This window comes from Mus musculus, chromosome X (assembly GCF_000001635.26).
Source record: "Mus musculus strain C57BL/6J chromosome X, GRCm38.p6 C57BL/6J".
NCBI lineage: Eukaryota > Metazoa > Chordata > Mammalia > Rodentia > Muridae > Mus > Mus musculus.
Window position 1 is genome coordinate 31156950 of NC_000086.7, and position 19919 is coordinate 31176868.

General features: G+C 42.7%; 1 pseudogene; it reads left to right on the plus strand.

Moving 5' to 3' along the window:
- The first annotated feature begins 1307 nt into the window (after positions 1–1307).
- Positions 1308–5757, plus strand: Gm21711 (annotated as a pseudogene).
- The last annotated feature ends 14162 nt before the right edge of the window (positions 5758–19919 follow it).

The window sequence follows — 19919 nt, forward strand, 5'->3', positions numbered from 1 at the left end:
GACTAAATTCCTAAGTTCCTTGGAGTCCCGGGACCAAGATGGCGACCGCTGCTGCTGTGGCTTAGGCCGCCTCCCCAGCCGGGTGGGCACCTGTCCTCCGGTCCGGAAGGTGGCCGGCTGTCCCCGGCCCACACAGGGTGCTGCCTCAGCGCCTCTGTGCTTCTGCCTGTTCCAGAAGCTGTCAGGTTCTCTGGCGCACCCTCTCACCTGTTCAGATTAATTTCCTAAGTTCGGCGGGTCTCGGACCAAGATGGCGACCGCTGCTGCTGTGGCTTAGGCCGCCTCCCCAGCCGGGCGGGCACCTGTCCTCCGGTCCGGACGGTGGCTGGCTGTCCCCGGCCCACAAAGGGTGCTGCCTCAGCGCCTCTGTGCTTCCGCCTGTTCCAGAAGCTGTCAGGTTCTCTGGCGCACCCTCTCACCTGTTCAGACTAATTTCCTAAGTTCGGCGGGTCCCGGACCAAGATGAAGGCCCAGTTCTTGATAAACATGTGAGATAAGATGCCTGCTGACAGAGGACATAGGTGGGCATTGGACATGTGAGTGTGGGTGCTGGTAGAGAGAAATGGATGCTATGGATATGGGACTGCAGTCACATATCAATTCATGAGCTGGGTTGTTGACATGTTACTGCAGATTCCTTCACAGGCCAGACAGTCATTGGTTTGTGAGTACAGGTGTCTCTAGAGTACAGAGAGGTGCAGTGGGAGAGTTCATGCAGGGGTATGCAGAGATCAGAGGGAACTGAGCATGTGAGTGCAAGTGCTATAGAGACCAGCAAAGGGCTGTGTGTGTAGGCATGTAGTTGCCTGTAGAATCCAGGGAAGAGCTGTAGGTATGTGAGTGCAGGTGCATGCAGAGGAAAGAGAAGGCAAGTGGACCTGGAGCCCAGGTGCATGCAGAGGGCAAGTGTGACTGGAAATGGGTATAGAAATACCTGCAGAGAACAGAGAAGTCAGCATGTGAGTTCATGTTCCTCCTGAGGACAGAATTGCAGTTTACCCATGATTGTATATGTCTCCAAAGGTCAGAAGGGGGATTTTTGCCTGTGAATGCAGGTGCCTACAGAAGCAAGGGAAGGGAAGTGGGCATTTGAGTGCAGGACCCTTCTGAGGGCTAAGTTAATCAGTAGGTATTTGAGGGTCCATGCCTGAAGATGCCATGAATGCAGTGGGCATGTGAGGACAGGTGCTAGCAGACACCATGAGGGCAATGGCCTTGTGAGCATAGTGAAGGGCCATGACCAGAGGTGGGCAGTAGACATGTTTGTTCAGATTCATACAGAAGCCAAGTAATCACTGTGTATATGAATGGAGTGTATGGAGTGCGAGAAAGGTGTAATTGGCAGGGGAGGCTGGGTAAGTGCAGGGGCATAGGTCATGTAGTTCATGTGCCTGCAGAGGCCAGAATGGACTGGTTGCCATGAGTAACCCAGTGCCGGGAGAATGCAAGGTTTCAGTTGACGTTAAGGTGCAGATTCCTGCAGAGTACAGGATTCCCATATCACAAACATGCCAGCAGAGTCCAGACAAGGCAGTGGGCCTGTGAGTTCATGTTCATGGAGAAGGAACAGAGATGCAGTGGTAACATGGGTGTGTGTACCTGCAGAGGCCACAGAGTATCAGAGAGCATGTGAGTGCAGTGCCCTGCAGAATCCAGGCTGGCAGTGTGCCTGTGAATGCAGTTGCCTGCAGAACAGGAAGGGTTTGGTGAGTACGTAAGTGTAAGTGCCTGAAGATGCCAGTGGAGGGCACTGTGTGTTTGAGTCCAACTATCTGCAGAGAACAGAATATAGCAGTTTGCATATCATTGTGGGTCCTGCAGAAGTCAGATCGCTACTGTGTGCTTTGAATGCATATGACTGCAGAAGACAAATGATGGGCAGTAGGCATGTGTGAGCAGGTGTCAGGAGGCCAGTGTCATGTGAGTGCAGCTAAGCACCAAGATCAGATATGGGTAGTAGACATGCAGTTCATGCAGATCCCTGTCCAAGACAGGCAGTCATTGGAATGTGAACACTTGTGGAAAAGCCAGAGAAGGGAAGTGGGTAGGTAACAGATTGCAGAGCCATGGGTGTAAGTGAGTGTGACTATATGTGCCTGCAGAGGTGGGCAGGGCAGTGGGCATGTGAATGCTGTTGACTGTTACAGAACCTGGCAATACGCATGGGATTATAGAAGCCTACAGAAGCCAGAAAGAGGCAAGGAGCACTTGTTTGCAAGTGCGTGCAGGGGACAGAGAAGGGCAATGGACCTGTGAGTAAAAGCCCCTGCAGTGGCCTGAGTGTGGCATTGGGTACTTCAATACAGGTGTCTGGGGAAGATGGTTGGGGACAGTAGGCATGAGAATCGTGCTTCATGCAGAGAGGCCAGGGTGGTTAGTGGCCACATGTACTCAGGTGCCTTTCATAGGCCAGGCATGTGTTGTCAGTGTGAATAGAGATGCATGTAGATGCCCGAGATGCAATGGACATATGAGTGCAGGTGTCTGCAGATGTGATAACTGGAAGGTTTCACTCTGAGTGCAGGTGCTTACAGAGGCAACAGAGAAGAATTGGACATGGGACTACAGTTGCCTGCTGAGGACACAGGTGCAATGGGTTATTTGGGTGCAGGTGAGCAGAGATGCACAGTGGCCATAGGAGTGCAGGGAGTAGAGAGCAGAGCTGGGCCGTGGACATGGCAGTTAAGATCCATGGAGAGAGTAGTGTCTTGCAGCCTCTATGTATGCACAGGTGGCTGCAGAGATTGAGTGAAGTAGACAAGTGAATTCAGAAACCTGAAAAGAGCAGAGTGAGAAATTGTTCAGGAGAATGCAGGTTCTCTCAGAGGGAAACAAAGTGCTATGAATATGTGAGTGCAGCTTTGCACAGAGGCCATTGTGCCTGTGAGTTCATGTTCCTGCTGAGGACAGATTGCAATGGAGACAAAAGTGTAGGTGCCTGCTGATGTCTCGAGTTGAGGATTAACCTGTTAGTGCAGGTGACTGCAGGGGCCAGGGAAGGGACCTGGGCAAATAAGTGCAGGAGCCTTCAGAAGACTAGGTTATTTGGGTACAGTGGGCTATACACAGACAAGCTGGTCTCCAGTTGAGTTGAGGTCTGAACTCTAGTAGAACCTGATGGGTGGCAATTCCCACCTACATGGGACAGAAGGTGTTCCCTCATGTCTTCTGGCCCCCTGGCTCCTGTTGAATTTACCACCCCCACATACCCCACAAGAGAGGATAGTGGCTAGCAGTCATGTACACAATGTCCCAAGCTTCTGACCTTCAGGCTAGACTTCTCCCAATTACCTAGCAACAACAAGATTTCAAGTCCACTATAAGAGGGGCTGCTTGGCCCACTCCTCACTCTCTTAAGCTTTTACTTTCTTTACTCTCCCTCTTACTCTCTCTCTCTTACTCTTTTAAGCTTTTACTTTCTTTAGTCTCTCTCTAAGCCCTCTCTCTCTAAGCCTTCACTTTTCTTACACTCTAACTCTCTTTCTCTCTTTCCTTTCCCCCTTCTCTCCTGTTGGCCATGGTCAGTCTCTCTCTCTCTCTCTCTCTCTCTCTCTCTCTCTCTCTCTCTCTCTCTCTCTCTCTCTTTCTCTCTCTCACCTTCTCTCTTCCTCCGTGCCTTTCTATATACTAAAGCTCTAAAACCATAGACTGCCTCTGTTCATCAAGGCCAGGACTAAGGACTCTCACCTGTGTGGGAACCTCTCTCCCCCTGCCCTCTTCCCATATCTCCAGGGTGTGGTGCTGCCCTGGGGCCCCTATTCTGTTCTTAGATTTTCTTCCGACTGTATTCAGCATGGGATGCCAGAGACTGATAACCTGGTACTAGGGGCTTCCCCTTGTCCACCCCCTGCCATGTGGGGTCAGTGGCTTCACACAGCCAGATGCTCACCCAGGGCTGTGTGAAAAGCATCTGGCAGTCCTCCCATGTCCACCTGCCCAGAGCACAGGAACTCGGGTGGGATGCGGGCTCTCTCCCTCCCTGCTCTTCCACTACACCCACAGCCCCGCAAGGTTAAACTGTGGGTATTTGAGTGTCCATGCCTGCATTTATCACAAAGGCATGTGACAGCAGGTCCAAGCCAACACCAGAGGGGTAGTGGTCATGATAAATTCCCATATCTTCCCTTTTCTCCATACAACCTGTCACATATAGTGGGCAGCATTAAGAAAAGATCAACATGTGACACACCTCCTCCAACAAAGCCACATATACTCCAACAAGGCCCTACCTTCTAACAATACCACTCCCTATGAGACTATGAGGGCTGTATCCATTCAAACCATTACACCAGAAAAAGCCACTAGTCAATATAGGGAAAAAGAACTAACAGACATAAACACCAACATTATATAGACAACCAGGGGTGACCACCAAACATTCATACTACTGGACAGGAGGATACAGTGACTGTAAGAAGAAACCAAACTGCAGCCATTTTGAATAAAACTTGTATTTTTGAATGGGAAGTGTCAAATAAAGTTTAAGTTCCCAAGACCTCCCTAAGAAACTGACATCCTGAATGACAGTAATGACTGTCATGGATGACTGACATCCAGGTTGACAAGTTGAGATATGAAGGCTAGTCAAGTTGTCCCTATACAGTTGAATAAACCAACCCAGGATAAATGTACCATGAAGACATGTTCCTACGGAAGTCCCAATCTCTAAATCCTGATTGGTAGGATAACTTGGCAGAGATGTTTATGGATTGAAATCATGAAATCACTTGTGGTGGTTTTAATATTCTTGGCCCAGGGAGGGGCACTGTTAGGAGGTGTGGCCTTGTTGGAGGAAGTGTGTCACTGTGGATGTAAACTTTGAGACCCTCCTCCTAGCTGCCTGAAAATAGCCTTCTCCTGAGTGCCTTTGGATCAAGATGTAGAATGCTCAGTCCCTTCTCCAGCACCATGCCTGCCTGGATGCTGCCATGGTCCTGCCATGATGATAATTGACTGAAGCTCTGAACCTGTAAGCCAGCCCCAATTACATGTTGTCCTTATAAGTGTTGCCTTGGATCTCTGCTTAGGTTCCCAGTACCCTGGCTCTCCACCTTCCTCCCACATCTACCAAACTTACTGGGACCCCCTTCCTTTTCCTTAGCCTGTCACAGCAGCACTTGGTCTCCTCAGAAACCCATACTCTCCTCAGGTGCCATGGCTCATCACACCCCACCTGAAGCAGGACAACCATTGCATAGGCTTGGGCACTAGCACAAACACCAGTCACCTGCTGGAGGAAGAGGTCTGGACACTGTAGTGGCCTCCCTGTGTATGTTAAACCTATAGCACTCTACCTGCTCTTCTGGCAGTTCAAGGTCTTTGAAGGGTCCCTGATCAAGCTTACCTTGAGACACACTCATGGTTTTGTGAACTTTGACAGCCCAGCATTAACAGAAGCAGCCAAACTCACATTCAATGGTATTCACTTTGATCTGGAGAACGGATAGACCCTGAGGCTAGAGTTTGCCAAAGCCAACAGCAAAATAGCAAAGAGCAAACTAATAGTGACACCAAATCCCACCAATGTCCACCCTGCCCTAGGAGCACACTTGATCACAAGAGACTCTTATGACCTTATGGGAGCTGCTATGATTCCTGCATCCCTACACCAGGAAGCTGACCCCAGCCATTTCACCAACTACATTAACCTACACAGCTGCCACTAGTGCTGCTGCTTCATCCCTACATGCTGAGATGCACTGGTTCCCCTCATCTGATATTACTCAGCAAGGATGGAAATATTGCCAGTTCTGTTAGCAACTCAGTTTTGTTACCCTGGAGTTGGTCGTGGGCTGTGCGGGGCCAAAACAGTGCTCTGACTTCACTGCCACTCAAGGCCTGTGTGGAACTTCTGCTTCCCTCTAGACACTGAATCTGAAGCCTGACTCAGGGAAAGGCTCTTGTTTTCTTCCCCCGTTCTTCAAGGCCTTCAGGAGGATCAGGGGAACTTACTGGGATACCTAGGCCCAGCTTGCAGACATCACTGGGACACACATCCTGACCTCCTGCTCAAACTTGTTTCTATTGTTCCCCATCAAGGAAAAGGAATGTTTAATTTTGCATGTTTATGAATTATTATACTTGTTATATATTGTGCATATGGTTTGTTCTCACACTGTCACTGTAGCAGCATGTCTTGACACTAGAGGCTGTTAAAGCCTATTCCTTTGACTTCTGCACCAACCCTGCTTCAGGTGGGGCTGAGTCTTGTGACCACATCTGCCTTAAGGGCCCTAGCTCCTAACACATGCATACACACTTGCAAACTCTATCCTCGTTCAGCAGGAGATCCACAGCCTCTGAATTTCACTTCAAATCAGAGTCCTGCATTATCTCCTACTCCAGGGAGCCAATAAGTCTAAGAAGCCTTCCTTGTGCTTGCCTGCCTCATTTTACCCCACTCTGCCACTGCTCCTCATTCCTCCTGAACTTTGAAACCAACAAAAGCATGAAAAGTATTTCTGGACTCTGTGTAATAAAATATATGGATCATAAGGGTTGTTCATATGTATACCATTAATTATTGAAGAGGCCTTATTGAGCCTGTTAGGTAATTTTAATGCTTGACACCTGAGGAAGAAAAGGTTTTTCCATTCTTAACAACCAGCCTTTGGTTTAAGAATATTGAGATGGATGATAAATTGTGTGATTTTGTTTAATGTTACAAGCATGTCCTTGTTTTACCTTTCACCTCAGCTCCAGTGTTTGGTCATTTCACATGTGGGCAACATCTGCAGGTAACTGTTGCAATTGGTGACTTTATGAGAATGTGAAGGTGGATCATAAATGAAATGCAAAATAAAAACCTAAAGTGCCAAAAAAGAGCTGCATTGGCTATGGAGTCTGTTCACAGTAACAGAAAACCTAACAAAAACAGAAGTTGATACTAGGAGTGGGGTATTGCTGTGATATCCCTGACCACACTTTTGTTTGTAAGAATATGGAGTTTGGGACTTTAGAAAGCAGTGAAATGCTTTATGTGTGGCTTAATTGGTCATCCTAGTAGGAATATGGAAGATACTGGTGTTGAGCATGATTTGAACTGTGCAGACCAAGCCCAAGAGGTTTCAGGGGAGATGAATTTTAGTATGCGGCCTATAGACTGTTCTTGTGATATTTTAGTGAAGAATGTGGCTGATTTTTGGCTTTGTCTGTAGAATCTACCTAAAGCTAAGGAAAAGAGATTTATATTAATTGCACTGACAATGGAAGTCTGGAAAAAGTCCAACAAAAACTTTGTTTTCTGATTTAGCCTCATGAAAAGTGTTCTGATCAAGCCTATCAAGCTTAGAAAGGAAAAATATATAATATATAGTTCATGTAACAAAAAAGCACCAGGAAGTGAAATGGAATTGAATCCGTTGTTCAAGGAGATAAACAGATTAAGGAAGTGATGATCTCAGGGCAAGATCCCGCCCTTTATTGTTTTTTTTTTGTTTTGTTTTGTTTACGTTTGCAGTTAAAAGAGTTATGTCGTGTTGGGTGTTATTACATGATTATTGTTTTCATTTTGACTTTTAATCTGGAATGAACTACAATCCAGATATGGAGTGCACACTTGTGATCCAGACCTTGAGGCTGAAAAACACAGGTTTTTGTTCTGGATCTTGAGGAATAGTGGCCACATAAAGCTTAAGTTCAGGCATGATGGCACATGCCTTTAATCACAGGAGACAGAGATAAGCAGATCTCTTGAGTTCAAGGCCAGCCTTATACAGAGCAAGCTCCAGGTTAAGAAAAGCTTAAGTCCATGTGTGGAGGTACATGCCTTTAATTCCAGCATTCAGGAGACAGGCATGCAGATCTCTGAGTTCAAGGTCAATCTACACAGCAAATTCCAGGACAGCTAAGCTTAAGCAGTTACAGAGTTTGAAAACAGAAAGCTGGTGATAATGTAATTGAAGGGGGACCATGCTCCAGCTCCAGCAAACAGCAGAACTCAGCAGCTTCCGTCATGTGTCTCTGACTTTAAAGTCAAGAATAGAAGAGACTATTGGGAAATATCAATTAATGCTGGTAAGTTCGAACTAAGAAATTAGCAGTGATTATGAAGAGACCAACATCACTGAGGTCAAATCTTCTGGCAAGTATTTTCTGAGAACACAAAGAAGTTGTGGTTCAGATATATCCAAGGTTGTACCTCATGCTTCAGCTGAACTTGGTAATGTGTGAGAATCACCTAGATAGTACTGGTTTTGAAGGCATGAAGGAGTCATGGAGAGCAACTGAGGCTTGACATTGTGAGAGGCCAGAGAAGGCCATTGGTGAAAGTGCAGCCACAGTTGCAATTGACAGTCCAGGACTGGAGGAGTAGTGTAAAGCAGTTGAGATTTGGCACCATGAAGGGAGCCTATCAGTGTCTTTTGTTGAAGCCTAGTTACAGTAGAATATCCCAGTGTGTTTGGGAAAACAGTATCATGGTATGACCACCAATAACAACAGCAGCAGTGGAAAGGAGTCAACCGAAATGCTACAGAAGGCAGAGCTGGAGATGTGACCCTTTGGAGGAGATGAGATGATCATCTATAGATCCCAGACATTGGAACAAGAATCTGTAAACTTGAGAGGATAGGTGTCTGCCCAGCCCGGGATGGATTTGCCTGAGCATCGGCAGCAGACATCTTGGTTCCAGGACTCTGTGTAGTAGTGTGGACTACAGAAGCAACAAAGCTTCTGGGACAAGACCTGTTTTGGGCCTTCATCTTCAGCCAGGAGGGAGGTCTGACTGCCAGATATGTGTGCACCTTCCCTGTAAGAGGAAAGCTTGCCTGCAGAGAGTGCTCTGACCACTGAAACTCAAAGGAGAGAGCTTGTCTCCAAGGTCTGCTGATAGAGGCTAACAGAATCACGAGAGGAAAAATCTCTAACAAGAGACAACTAAAACAACTAACTCCAGAGATTACCAGATGTTGAAAGGTAAACATAAGAATCTTACTAACAGAAACCAAGACCAATCACCATCATCAGAACCCAGCACTCCCACCTCGCCCAGTCCAGGGCACACCAACACACCTGAAAAGCTAGACCTGGATTTAAAAGCATATCTCATGATGATAGTAGAGGACTTCAAGAAGGACGTTAATAACTCACTCAAAGAAATACAGGAGAACACTGCTAAACAGGTAGAAGACCATAACGAGGAAGCACAAACATCCCTTAAAGAATTGCAGGAAAACACGACCAAAAAGGTGATGGAATTGAATAAAGCCATCCAAGACCTAAAAAGGGAAGTAGACACAATAGAAAAAACACAAAGTGAGACAACACTGGAAATAGAAAATCTAGGAAAGAAATCTGTAGCAATAGATGTGAGCATAAGCAACAGAATACAAGAGAGGGAAGAGAGAATCTCAGGTGCAGATGATTCCATAGAGAACATCACCACAATAATAAAAGAAAATGGAAAATGCATAAAGATCCTAACTCAGAACATCCAGGAAATCCAGGACACATTGAGAAGACCAAACCTAAGGATAATAGGAGTAGATGAGAATGAAGATTTTCAACAAAAAGGGCCAACAAATATCTTCAACAAAATTATAGAAGAAAACTTCCCAAACCTAAAGAAAGAGATGCCCATGAACATATAAGAAGCCTACAGAACTCTAAATAGACTGGACCAGAAAAGAAATTCCTCCCGACACATAATAATAAGAACAACAAATGCACTAAATAAAGATAGAATATTAAAAGCACTGAGGGAAAAGGTCAAGTAACATTTAAAGGCAGGCCTATCAGTACTACACTAGACTTTTCACCAGAGACTATGAAAGCCAGAAGATCCTGGACAGATGTTATACAGACGCTAAGAGAACACAAATGCCAGCTTAGACCACGGCACCCAGGCAAAGTTTCAATTACCATAGATGGAGAAACAAAAGTATTCCACGACAGAACCAAATTCACATATTATCTTTCCAGGAATCCTGCCCTTCAAAGAATAATAACAGAAAAAAAAAAACAATACAGGGATGGAAACCATGTCCTAGAAAAAGCAAGAAGGTAATTCTTCAACAAACTTAAAGAAGACAGCCACAAGAACAGAATGCCAACTTTAACAACAAAAATAATAGGAAGCAACAATTACTTTTCCTTAATATCTCTTAATATCAATGGACTAAACTCCCCCAATAAAAAGACATAGACTATCAGACTGGCTACACAAACAGGACCCAAAATTTTGCTGCTTACAGGAAACCCATCTCAGAGAAAAAGATAGAGACTACCACAGAATAAAAGGCTAGAAAACAATTTTCCAAGGAAATGGACTGAAAAAACAAGCTGGAGTAGCCATTCTAATATCTAATAAAATTGACTTTTAACCCAAAGTCATCAAAAAAGACAACGAGGGGCACTTCATACTCATCAAAGGTAAAATCTTCCAAGAGGAACTCTCAATTCTGAATATCTATGCTCCAAATGCAAGGGCAGCCACTTTCATTAAAGATACTTTAGTAAAGCTCAAAGCACACATTGCACCTCACACAGTAAGAGTGGGAGACTTCCACACACCACTTTCACCAATGGACAGATCATGGAAACAGAAACTAAACAGGGACACAGTGAAACTAACAGAAGTTATGAAACAAATGGATCTAACAGATATCTAAAGAACATTTTTTCCTAAAACAAAAAGATATATATTCTTCTCAGCACTTCATTTTACGTTCTCCAAAATTGACCACATAATTGGTCACAATACAAGCCTCAGCATATACAAAAATATTGAAATTTTCCCATGAATCCTAGCAGGTCACCATGGTCTAAGGCTGAATTTCAATAATAAAATAAATAATAGAAAGCCAACATTTGCATGGAAACTGAACAACACTCTTCTCAATGATACCTTGGTCAAAGGAGGAATGGCTGAGAAGCACCTGAAAAAAAAATGTTCAGCATCCTTAATCATCAGGGAAATGCAAACCAAACCAACCCTGAGATTCCACCTCACACCAGTCCGAATGGCTAAGAACAAAAACTCAGGTGACAGAAGATGCTGGCGAGGATGTGGAGAAAGAGGAACACTCCTCCATTGTTGGTGGGATTGCAAGCTTGTACAACCACTCTGAAATCAGTCTTGCGTTTCCTCAGAAAATTGGACATTGTACTACCTAGGATCCCACAATACCTCTTTTGGGCATATATTCAGAAGATGTTCCAACTGATAAGAAGGACACATACTCCACTATGTTCATAGCAGCCTTATTTACAATAGCCAGAAGCTGGAAAGAACCCAGATGCCCCTCAACAGAAGAATGGATACAGAAAATATGGTACATTTACACAATGTAGTACTACTCAGGTATTTAAAAGAATGAATTTATGAAATTCCTAGGCAAATGGATGGAGCTGGGGGGCATCATCCTGAGTGAGGTAACCCAATCACAAAGGAACTCTCACAATATGTACTCACTGATATGTGGATATTAGCCCAGAAACTTAGGATACACAAGATATAAGATACAATTTGCTTAACACATGAAACTCAAGAAGAACAAAGACCAAAGTGTGGACACTTTGCTCCTTCTTAGAATTGGGAACAAAATACCCATGGAAGGAGTTACAGAGACAAAGTTTAGAGCTGAGAGGAAAGGATGTACCATGTAGAGACTGCCATATCTAGGGATACATCCCATAATCAGCTTCCAAACGCTGACACCATTGCATACACTAGCAAGAATTTGCCGAAAAGCCACAGATATGGTTGTTTCTTGTGAGACTATGCCGGGGCCTAGCAAACACAGGAGTGGATGCTCACAGTCACTTATTGGATGGATCACAGGGCCCTCAATGGAAGAGTTAGAAAAAGTACCCAAGGATCTGAAGGGATCTCCAATGCTATACGTGGAACAACAATATGAACTAATCAATACCCCACCAGAGCTCGTGTCTTTAGCTGCATATGAATCAGAAGATGGCCTAGTCGGTCATCAGTGGAAAGACAGGCCCATTAGTCGTGCAAACTTTATATGCCTCAGTACAGGGGAATGCTAGGGCCAAGAAGAGGGAGTGGGTCGGTGAGGAGTAGGGGGGAGCATGTGTGGGACTTTTGGGATAGCATTGGAAATGTAAAAGAAATAAATACCCAATTAAAAAAGATTAAAAAAAAAGAATCTGTAAAGTTGAAGTTTCCTTGGATACCTGAAGATTTTAGAGATATGTCAGAGCTGTGGGATATCTGTCAAGCAAAGCAGCTAATAGGACATGGAACCAGCCCAACAGTTTTTTGCTTCTGAATGCTGGATCTGCCAACAGCAGTCAACAAGAATAAAAGAGTTGTATATCTGAAGAGTGCTTTGGCATCAGATGTGAAGGTGTGGAGTTTGAAGTTTGCCCAGGTGTTTTTCTCTCTTGCTGTGATACCTAATGAGAATTGACTTGGTCATGATGTCTCTCCTCAGCAATAGAAGCCCTAAGGCAATACTGTAACATTCTGGTCTAATGTCACAGTTTACCTATCAAGTCTGTTCTGCGGGCCTGATTGAACAGTTGCAGGCTAAGTACAATAAATTTTTGTCATTTGTTTAAATTACTTACAGAGATGATCTTTCACAATTGCAGTCAGCTCCCAAGTGTGTGGTGGTATCCTTGACTAGTCAGTTTTTGTTGTGTAGTTGAAATAAGGATTTTGGATTTTTGGGCCCCAACATTATATCTCACATGGATCCTGGACATTGAATCAGCAGTCATGACTTACCTCTCCTATGTGTGTCCAAACAGAAGTATCCTTAGACAGACTCATATCTGGAAGTGACAGACTAGGTGACTTTCAATTTTTTTTTCTTTATGGGGTGGGGGGGTAAGACCACTCTGATGCATCAGGCAGTGATTGTTCAAAGGAAGCCCTGGGAACATTGAACAACTCAGATTCTGTACCTCCATGAATCCCCTGACCATTGCACTCTTCCTTAGTCTACACATCTCTGAGACCCCTGGTGTCTTGATGTCTGGTCTCTGGAATCCCAGTGGAACCTCTAGAAACATTGTGGGGCATTCACTAGAAAACACTGTTCAGACAAGGGTTTAAGCCAATAAATGTCTTTATTTGCAGCCTTGTGACTACACCGTGTATTTTAGATCCCTGTGTAACACTCAGCTTTTCTCAAGATGAGCTTTTAAGCATAAAAACAGTGTTCTGTGGCGACAGACTTTAGTTAACAAGAACAGTTAACCAGAAGCAGAACCACAGAAGACAAAAAGCAAGGTTAATATACTTAAGCGACTTTCCCAGAACTATGGACTTAGATGGTTTAGGTCTTGGTTTTGTTTTTGGCAGGTGGTACTGTATTTGTGCAGAGTTTTGCTTGCTAAAGGGTACTTCCAACATGGAGTCAGTTGGGCAAAGGTCTGGTGGCTTTCTACGTCTAGGACTCTGTTACTGTTCTAAAGAAAATGTTTGTGTCTCTCAACATAACTTAATACTTTTGAAACAGTGTTCTCCCCCTTCAGAAGGCAGAATTTTCCCAGAAACTTTATTCTTGGAGAAGGAAGAAGACCCCATTGGAGGAAGAACTTTACTTATGGAAAGAGATTTTACATAGTTCTATCAATTTGTCAGGCCTTGTTTTAGTCACTATTCTATTGCTGTCAAGAGACTTCATAACCTTATCAACATTTAATTGTGTATAGCTTACAGGTTCAGATGTTTAGCCTGTTGTTGTCATGACAGGATGTGAGGAGCCGCCCTTGCAATCGCCATTACAAGATGGCGCTGATATTCGGTGTTCTAACTGGCTAACAAATAGTCTGCGTATGTGCTGGGGTATTTTTCCATTCCTTGTGCCCTGCCTGTCCCGTGGCATCATCTGGGCTGATAGTGAGCAGCCAGTCAAGGTGAAATACGTCTCCAACCCCTCTTGTGGCCTATTTAAAGACTGAGTTTCCTATGTTCTGGGCCTCCTCCCCCAGAAGCTGATGATCTTTCTCTCGAGATGCATTAAAGCTATGCTGCAGAAGGATCTGAGTGTGTCCTGTGTGTGTGTGTCCTCGCCGGGGAGACTCCATATCACAGACACATCTGGTGCCGAGATCCCGGGAACGCCACAACATCGCCGTCATTGAGGAGGTCCCTCGGAAATGGGACAGATCCAGAACTGCAGTGGAAGGTAAGTTCGGAGAGTCATGGCTGACCGTGAGACAGCATGTCAGAAACCGAATGGAGCGAGAGATAAGGAGCTCATAAAAAGAAAAAAAAGACATGTATGAGAAAAAAAGGACCTCCCCCAGAAGTTAGAAAAGGGGAGAGTTTAGAAAAGGAGAAAAGAGAAAAACAAAAGATAATATAAAATATAAAGATAAAAAGATAATATAAATTATAAAGATACAAAGGATAATATAAAATTAAGTCAATTTACCCTCCTCTCAAAGACTTTGACTAAAGAGACATCTTTCATTAAAGGCTTAGAGATAGCTCTCAGGGTCACTGTGCCTTCTCTAATTCACTGGCAGTATTCCCAGAAGAAGGAGATAAGGAAGTAGAGTCTGAACATGAGAGAGAGAGAGGATGAGTTTTAGAAGAGCAGTTGTCCCCTGTTTGGGATCTTTTAGCAAAAAAGAGAGGAAATGAAAATAAGCTATTTCAGAGCACTCCTGGGAAACAGAAGAAAGATGGGAGACGTCCTGTTTTTCTCTCTAGCTCCTATGGAGATTTTCTTAGCTCTGATTAAAATATCTGTGTCCCTTTGAGACACCAGGTTCTATTCCCTGTCTGTCTATTGTCTCTTTTTTGTGCACCAAAACAAATTGTCCATATGTCTGTCACTTCATGTTTGTTTTTTGTTTTGTGGTTTGAATGATTATTGTTCTGTGTTTCATGTTGAAAAATATAAATGGTTAAAACTTGTTTAAAAAGCAGTTTTAATTTACACAGTACAAGCTGATAAGTTAGCTGCACTGTGGCTGGGAGCCAAGTACAGCTGAACAAGCCTTGCAGAGAGCCGATTACAAAAGGAGCTCTTAAAGGGGCAGGCAACCTTTCGCTCGTAACAGAAAGTTAGCTTAAAATTGGGAACTCAAGGTTAGAGTCTTTCTAAACAACATGAACAAACACAAGAAAACAAGTCTTTAAGGATACTTCAACATAGGGATAATCTTTGAGCCAAGACTCTGACAGAGTGTTTAGATTGAAAAAAAGTTTGCATTTGGGTTGAGGCAGAGCTCAAAGGGGAGCAGCTTCAGCTCGGCTTGTGTGACACTTCTCAGAGCCTTATTACAAACCTAGTCAGATGTTGTTCTAAATAAAATTTAAATTCAAAAGTTTAAAAAAGTTCAATTAGGCTATAAAACTTATAAAGGCATTTCAAAATAACTTGCCTACTTCATATAAAATTATTATAGATTTAAAAGTTTAATTTTTTCAATTTGTAAAGAGTTTACTTCTAGTGAACTGGTGACCATTAAAGGCTTTTGCCCCTGGGTATGGTTAACATAGCTTAACAATATGTAAAAAAAAATTATTATCAGCTTCAATACAAAAAGCAAAAGGTTTAAATCTTTCAGTATATATTGTTTCCTAAGTGAAAAGTATTTTATTAGCTAATGTCTCTAAAGGGAAGTTTAAAATTCTGGGAAATAGTTGTTGCTTCATAAGTTTCAGAGGCAATATCTTTTTTAATAATTAGGGTTTCAATCATACTGGAAAATTGGTACAAATTTACTTCAAAATTTTATTTCCAAAAGCTTACAGGATATGTTAATTGGCTAAGACCTCACCTTAAACTTGCCACAGGAGAACCTAAGCCTTTATTAGGTGCTATCAAGTGAGATTCCAATTAACTGGTGGGAACAAAAAAGGCTTTAACAGAAAGTAGAAGAAACTTCTGTAATCTATTGGTATCAATTGTAATTGGTGGTAATCAAATATTAGTTACATATCCTAGTTATTTTTATTAAATGTGTCTATAGCTATTTTTTGGCAAAAATAAACATTAATGTAAAATCATCCTTCTTCACCTCAAAGTTTTAACATCCTATTATAAGGCTGCTGTGGTGCTAATTAAGAATTCCTTGTTTCAAACAGCAATTGGTTATTGCAGAATATTGATATTTGATCTATTGCATACCATCATTATAAATAAAATTGATACTCATCCTAAGATAAGTTAAAAATTGCTTATGCATGCTTTTGTATCTTCATGCATGCTTATATCCCATTTACTGTATTTAAAAACAACCCTTCTATGGGAGAAAAGTATATGTATATTAAATCACATGCTTATCTTGTTTCAGCACAGGTAATTAAATTGTGTGCTGAAGATGGTGTTTAAAAATGTTGAATAATTAAACTTTAAGTTGTATATTAATAGTTAATATTATATCTCAGAGCTTGCAATTGCTTATGAAACTTATAAGAAAAAATACTGTTTCTTTAAGAAAATTGTTTTTGGGCAGTTAAGAAATTGTCCTAAGTTGCCTGGAAAAGAACCCCAGGATTTGCTTTTGTGTTATAGAGGTTTACATAAAGCTTTAACTGATAAAGATTACAGATAGCTCCTGAAAAGATACAAACTCAGGATTCTTATATTTATTTGGGTTTTAAAAGATAGCTATTTGTAGAGACAACTTAAAGACTTTCTCTAATTTCTGATTAATAAATAAATTTTACACATGTGACTATAATGACTTTTCAAGCATTCTAGTTACAATCTCTCTTCAAGAGAAACAATTGAAAGTGTAATTAGTCACTGTTCATGTTATATTAAAACTGACTAACAGTTCAGTATCTAAAATTTTGATGAAAATACAAGATTGTATTTTGATGCGTGAGCACCATTTTTATATTCAACATATTAGAGTACATACATCATTACCTGGCTCCTATTCAAAAAAAAAAATTCCTAAGCTGAAGTTAGCCACTGGCAAGAAAGACTAAACAGATAAGTCTTGGCTGTTTATTTTGTAAATCTAAATAGTATATATGACTGGGCTGAAAAGCCACCCTAGAAACAAATATTCTGTTCTTGTTAGTCAAAAACATTCATGACAGTTTTGCCATCAGATGAATGTGAATTATCTGACTGGCCTTCCTTATAATCCTCAAGGACAAGACATTGTAGAACGTGCCCATCACACTCTCAAATCCTATTTAATTAAACAAAAGGGGAGATAAAGGCTATGATGCCAAAGATGGCCCTATCCCTTATACTATTTACTCTTAATTTCTTAAAATTGGATAATGCTGGGAGATGGGGAATTATGTCAACTTTCCCTCTTCCTATGCCAGTTATGCATAATGTACAAATATTTCCACGCTTTTTCACTACAGATAAAGAACTGGGACTTGCTTATTTACCCTTAGATGAACAGATTCAAGCTTTACTAGATAATAGAACCTTCTTCCTACAGGGAAGCCTTTGCTTTATGTTAATTTCCTCATTACAAGATAAGAGGCAATGTATATCCTTGCATTATCAATCAGCAGCCTGGTTAAGAAAGAGCTCTTGGAGCATAACTACTGATATAAAGGCTGATACCATAGTTATAAGAGGATGGTGGCCCAGCCGAAAAGATGGAAGATCTAGAAATAAGCCGCCTTCACAACCAAGAATGGCACCCTTTTGCAAGGAAGGGTCCATGGAAGATGTAATGTTACCTTGGACAGGTTGCCAAGCTAAAAAATATACTTGGGCAGTAGAGAAATATTTTTCCTTTTCCCCATATATTAGTAGAGAGTATAATGATACTTTTGCTGGATATGATTTTAGTACTATGGACCCCCTCCGAACTAATACTAACCCTTTTGATCAGTGGTTGCTTTGTGGGGTTAATGGAAGCTGTACTGATCTCGCCCCCATGGCAATGATTGGAGGAGGTTCTAGTGAGAAAGGAGAATTGAACTTTGATTGGAAAAGTACCTTGAAGACCGGTTGGTCTGATAAGAAGAGTCCAAATTCTTTTAAATGGACCACCTCCAATGTTAGATATAAAAAACAGAAAGAGGTAAATTTTACCACCACCCCAGTATGTGTATGGTCCCCGTTTTTGTGGGTGGTAAGTAACAGAAGCTTAAATCAGAATCAGATAGAGATAGATTGCTCACAAGAAAAAAATGTTTTTATGCCTTATGCTGGGATGCTAAGAAATATCCTTTTGCTTTGGTTACCCACATGCCTAGATTTGTTCCTGTTCTTGTAGATGCCCCTAATAGATTGAATTTGTTTCGAGGGAAAAGAGATTTTGGTATTTCTGCTATCATAGTTGGACTGGTGGCCACATCGGTGGTTGAAGCCTCTATCACAGCCTCGGCACTTGCTCTATCTACTACTGTTCAAACAATACAAACTATTAATGAGCTTTCTATGACAGTCACAATGGCCTTAGATAAACAGGCCACAGCCAACTCACAGATACAAGGAGGGTTGATGTTGATAAATCAATGCATCGACCTAGTCCAAGAGCAAGTGGATATTCTTTGGCAGTTGGCTCAGTTGGGCTGTGAATACAAGATGCCTGGCCTTTGTGTTACTTCTGTTTAGTTTGAAAATTCTACAAGAGCAGCAAATTTGTCAAAAACTTTGTCTCGTTATGTTACAGAATTGGACAATGGAATTTGAGCAAACACTTCGAGAGTTGAGAGTTGCTATTCTACAAGTGAATTCTACGCGTCTTGACCCTTCGCTGACAAAGGGCTTCTCCACCTGGATTTCCTCTGCATTTTCCTACTTTGAGGAGTGGGGGGTGGGGGGGTAGGCTTGTTTGCCGTGATCCTATGCGGTGGAACGTTGCTTTTGCTCTGGATGGTCTGTAAACTTAAAGCCCAAACAAAAAGGGACAAGATGGTGATAGCCGAAGCACTTGCAGCATTAGAACATGGTGCCTCCCCTGATATATGGTTATTTATACTTAAGCAATAGGTCGCTGGCCGCTCAGCTCTTACACCCCATGAGGCTAAGTCTCATTGCACGGGATAGAGTGAGTGTGCTTCAGCAGCCAGAGAGAGTTGCATGGCTAAGCACTGAAGTAGAAAGGCTCTGCGGCATAAAATGAGCCTATTCTAGGGAGACATGTCATCTTGTATGAAGGTTGAGTGTCCAAGTGTCCTTGCCCCAGGAAAAACGACACGGGAGAGGACCAAGACCCCTCCGGGTGACGAGCCTGGGAGAAGGTTTTGTGTAATGCCCCTATTTTGCACACTGGGGATTTGACCTCTATCTCCACTCTCAGTACTGGGTGGTCTGTTGCCTTTTAAATAAAAGAAAAGGGGGAGATGTGAGGAACCGCCATTGCAATCACCATTACAAGATGACGCTGATATCCGGTGTTCTAACTGGCAAACAAATAGTCTGCGTATGTGCTGGGGTATTTTTCCATTCCATGTGCCCTGCCTGTCCCGTAGCATCATCTGGGCTGATAGTGAGCAGCCAGTCAGGGTGAAATATGTCTCCAACCACTCTTGTGGCCTATTTACGGACCGAGTTTCCTGTGTTCTGGGCCTCCTCCCCTAGAAGCTGATGATCTTTCTCTCGAGATGCATTAAAGCTATGCTGCAGAAGGATCTGAGTGTGTCCTGTGTGTGTGTGTCCTCACTGGTGAGACTCCATATCACAGACACAACAGGAAACATGGTGGCACACAATCAGATGTGGTGCTTGAGAAGTAGATCTACATCCAGATCTAAAGGCATCAAGAAAAGAGAGGCACTGGGTCTGGCTTGATCTTCGGAAATGTAAAAACCCACCCCCAGTAACAGTTTTTCCAACTAGACCTCAAGTAGTACAAGGCCACACCTCCTAATCCTTCTCAAGTAGTGCCACTTCCTTATGGCTAAGCCTTCAAATAAATGAATCTATGGTGTGTCATTTTTACTCAAACTATCATGGAACCCTTTATAGAATAAGACTGAGTCTCAGACAAGGAAGGGTCAATGATGCACAGAATCATACTTTGACTGAGACTTCATATCTCTAATTCTGTATTTAAGC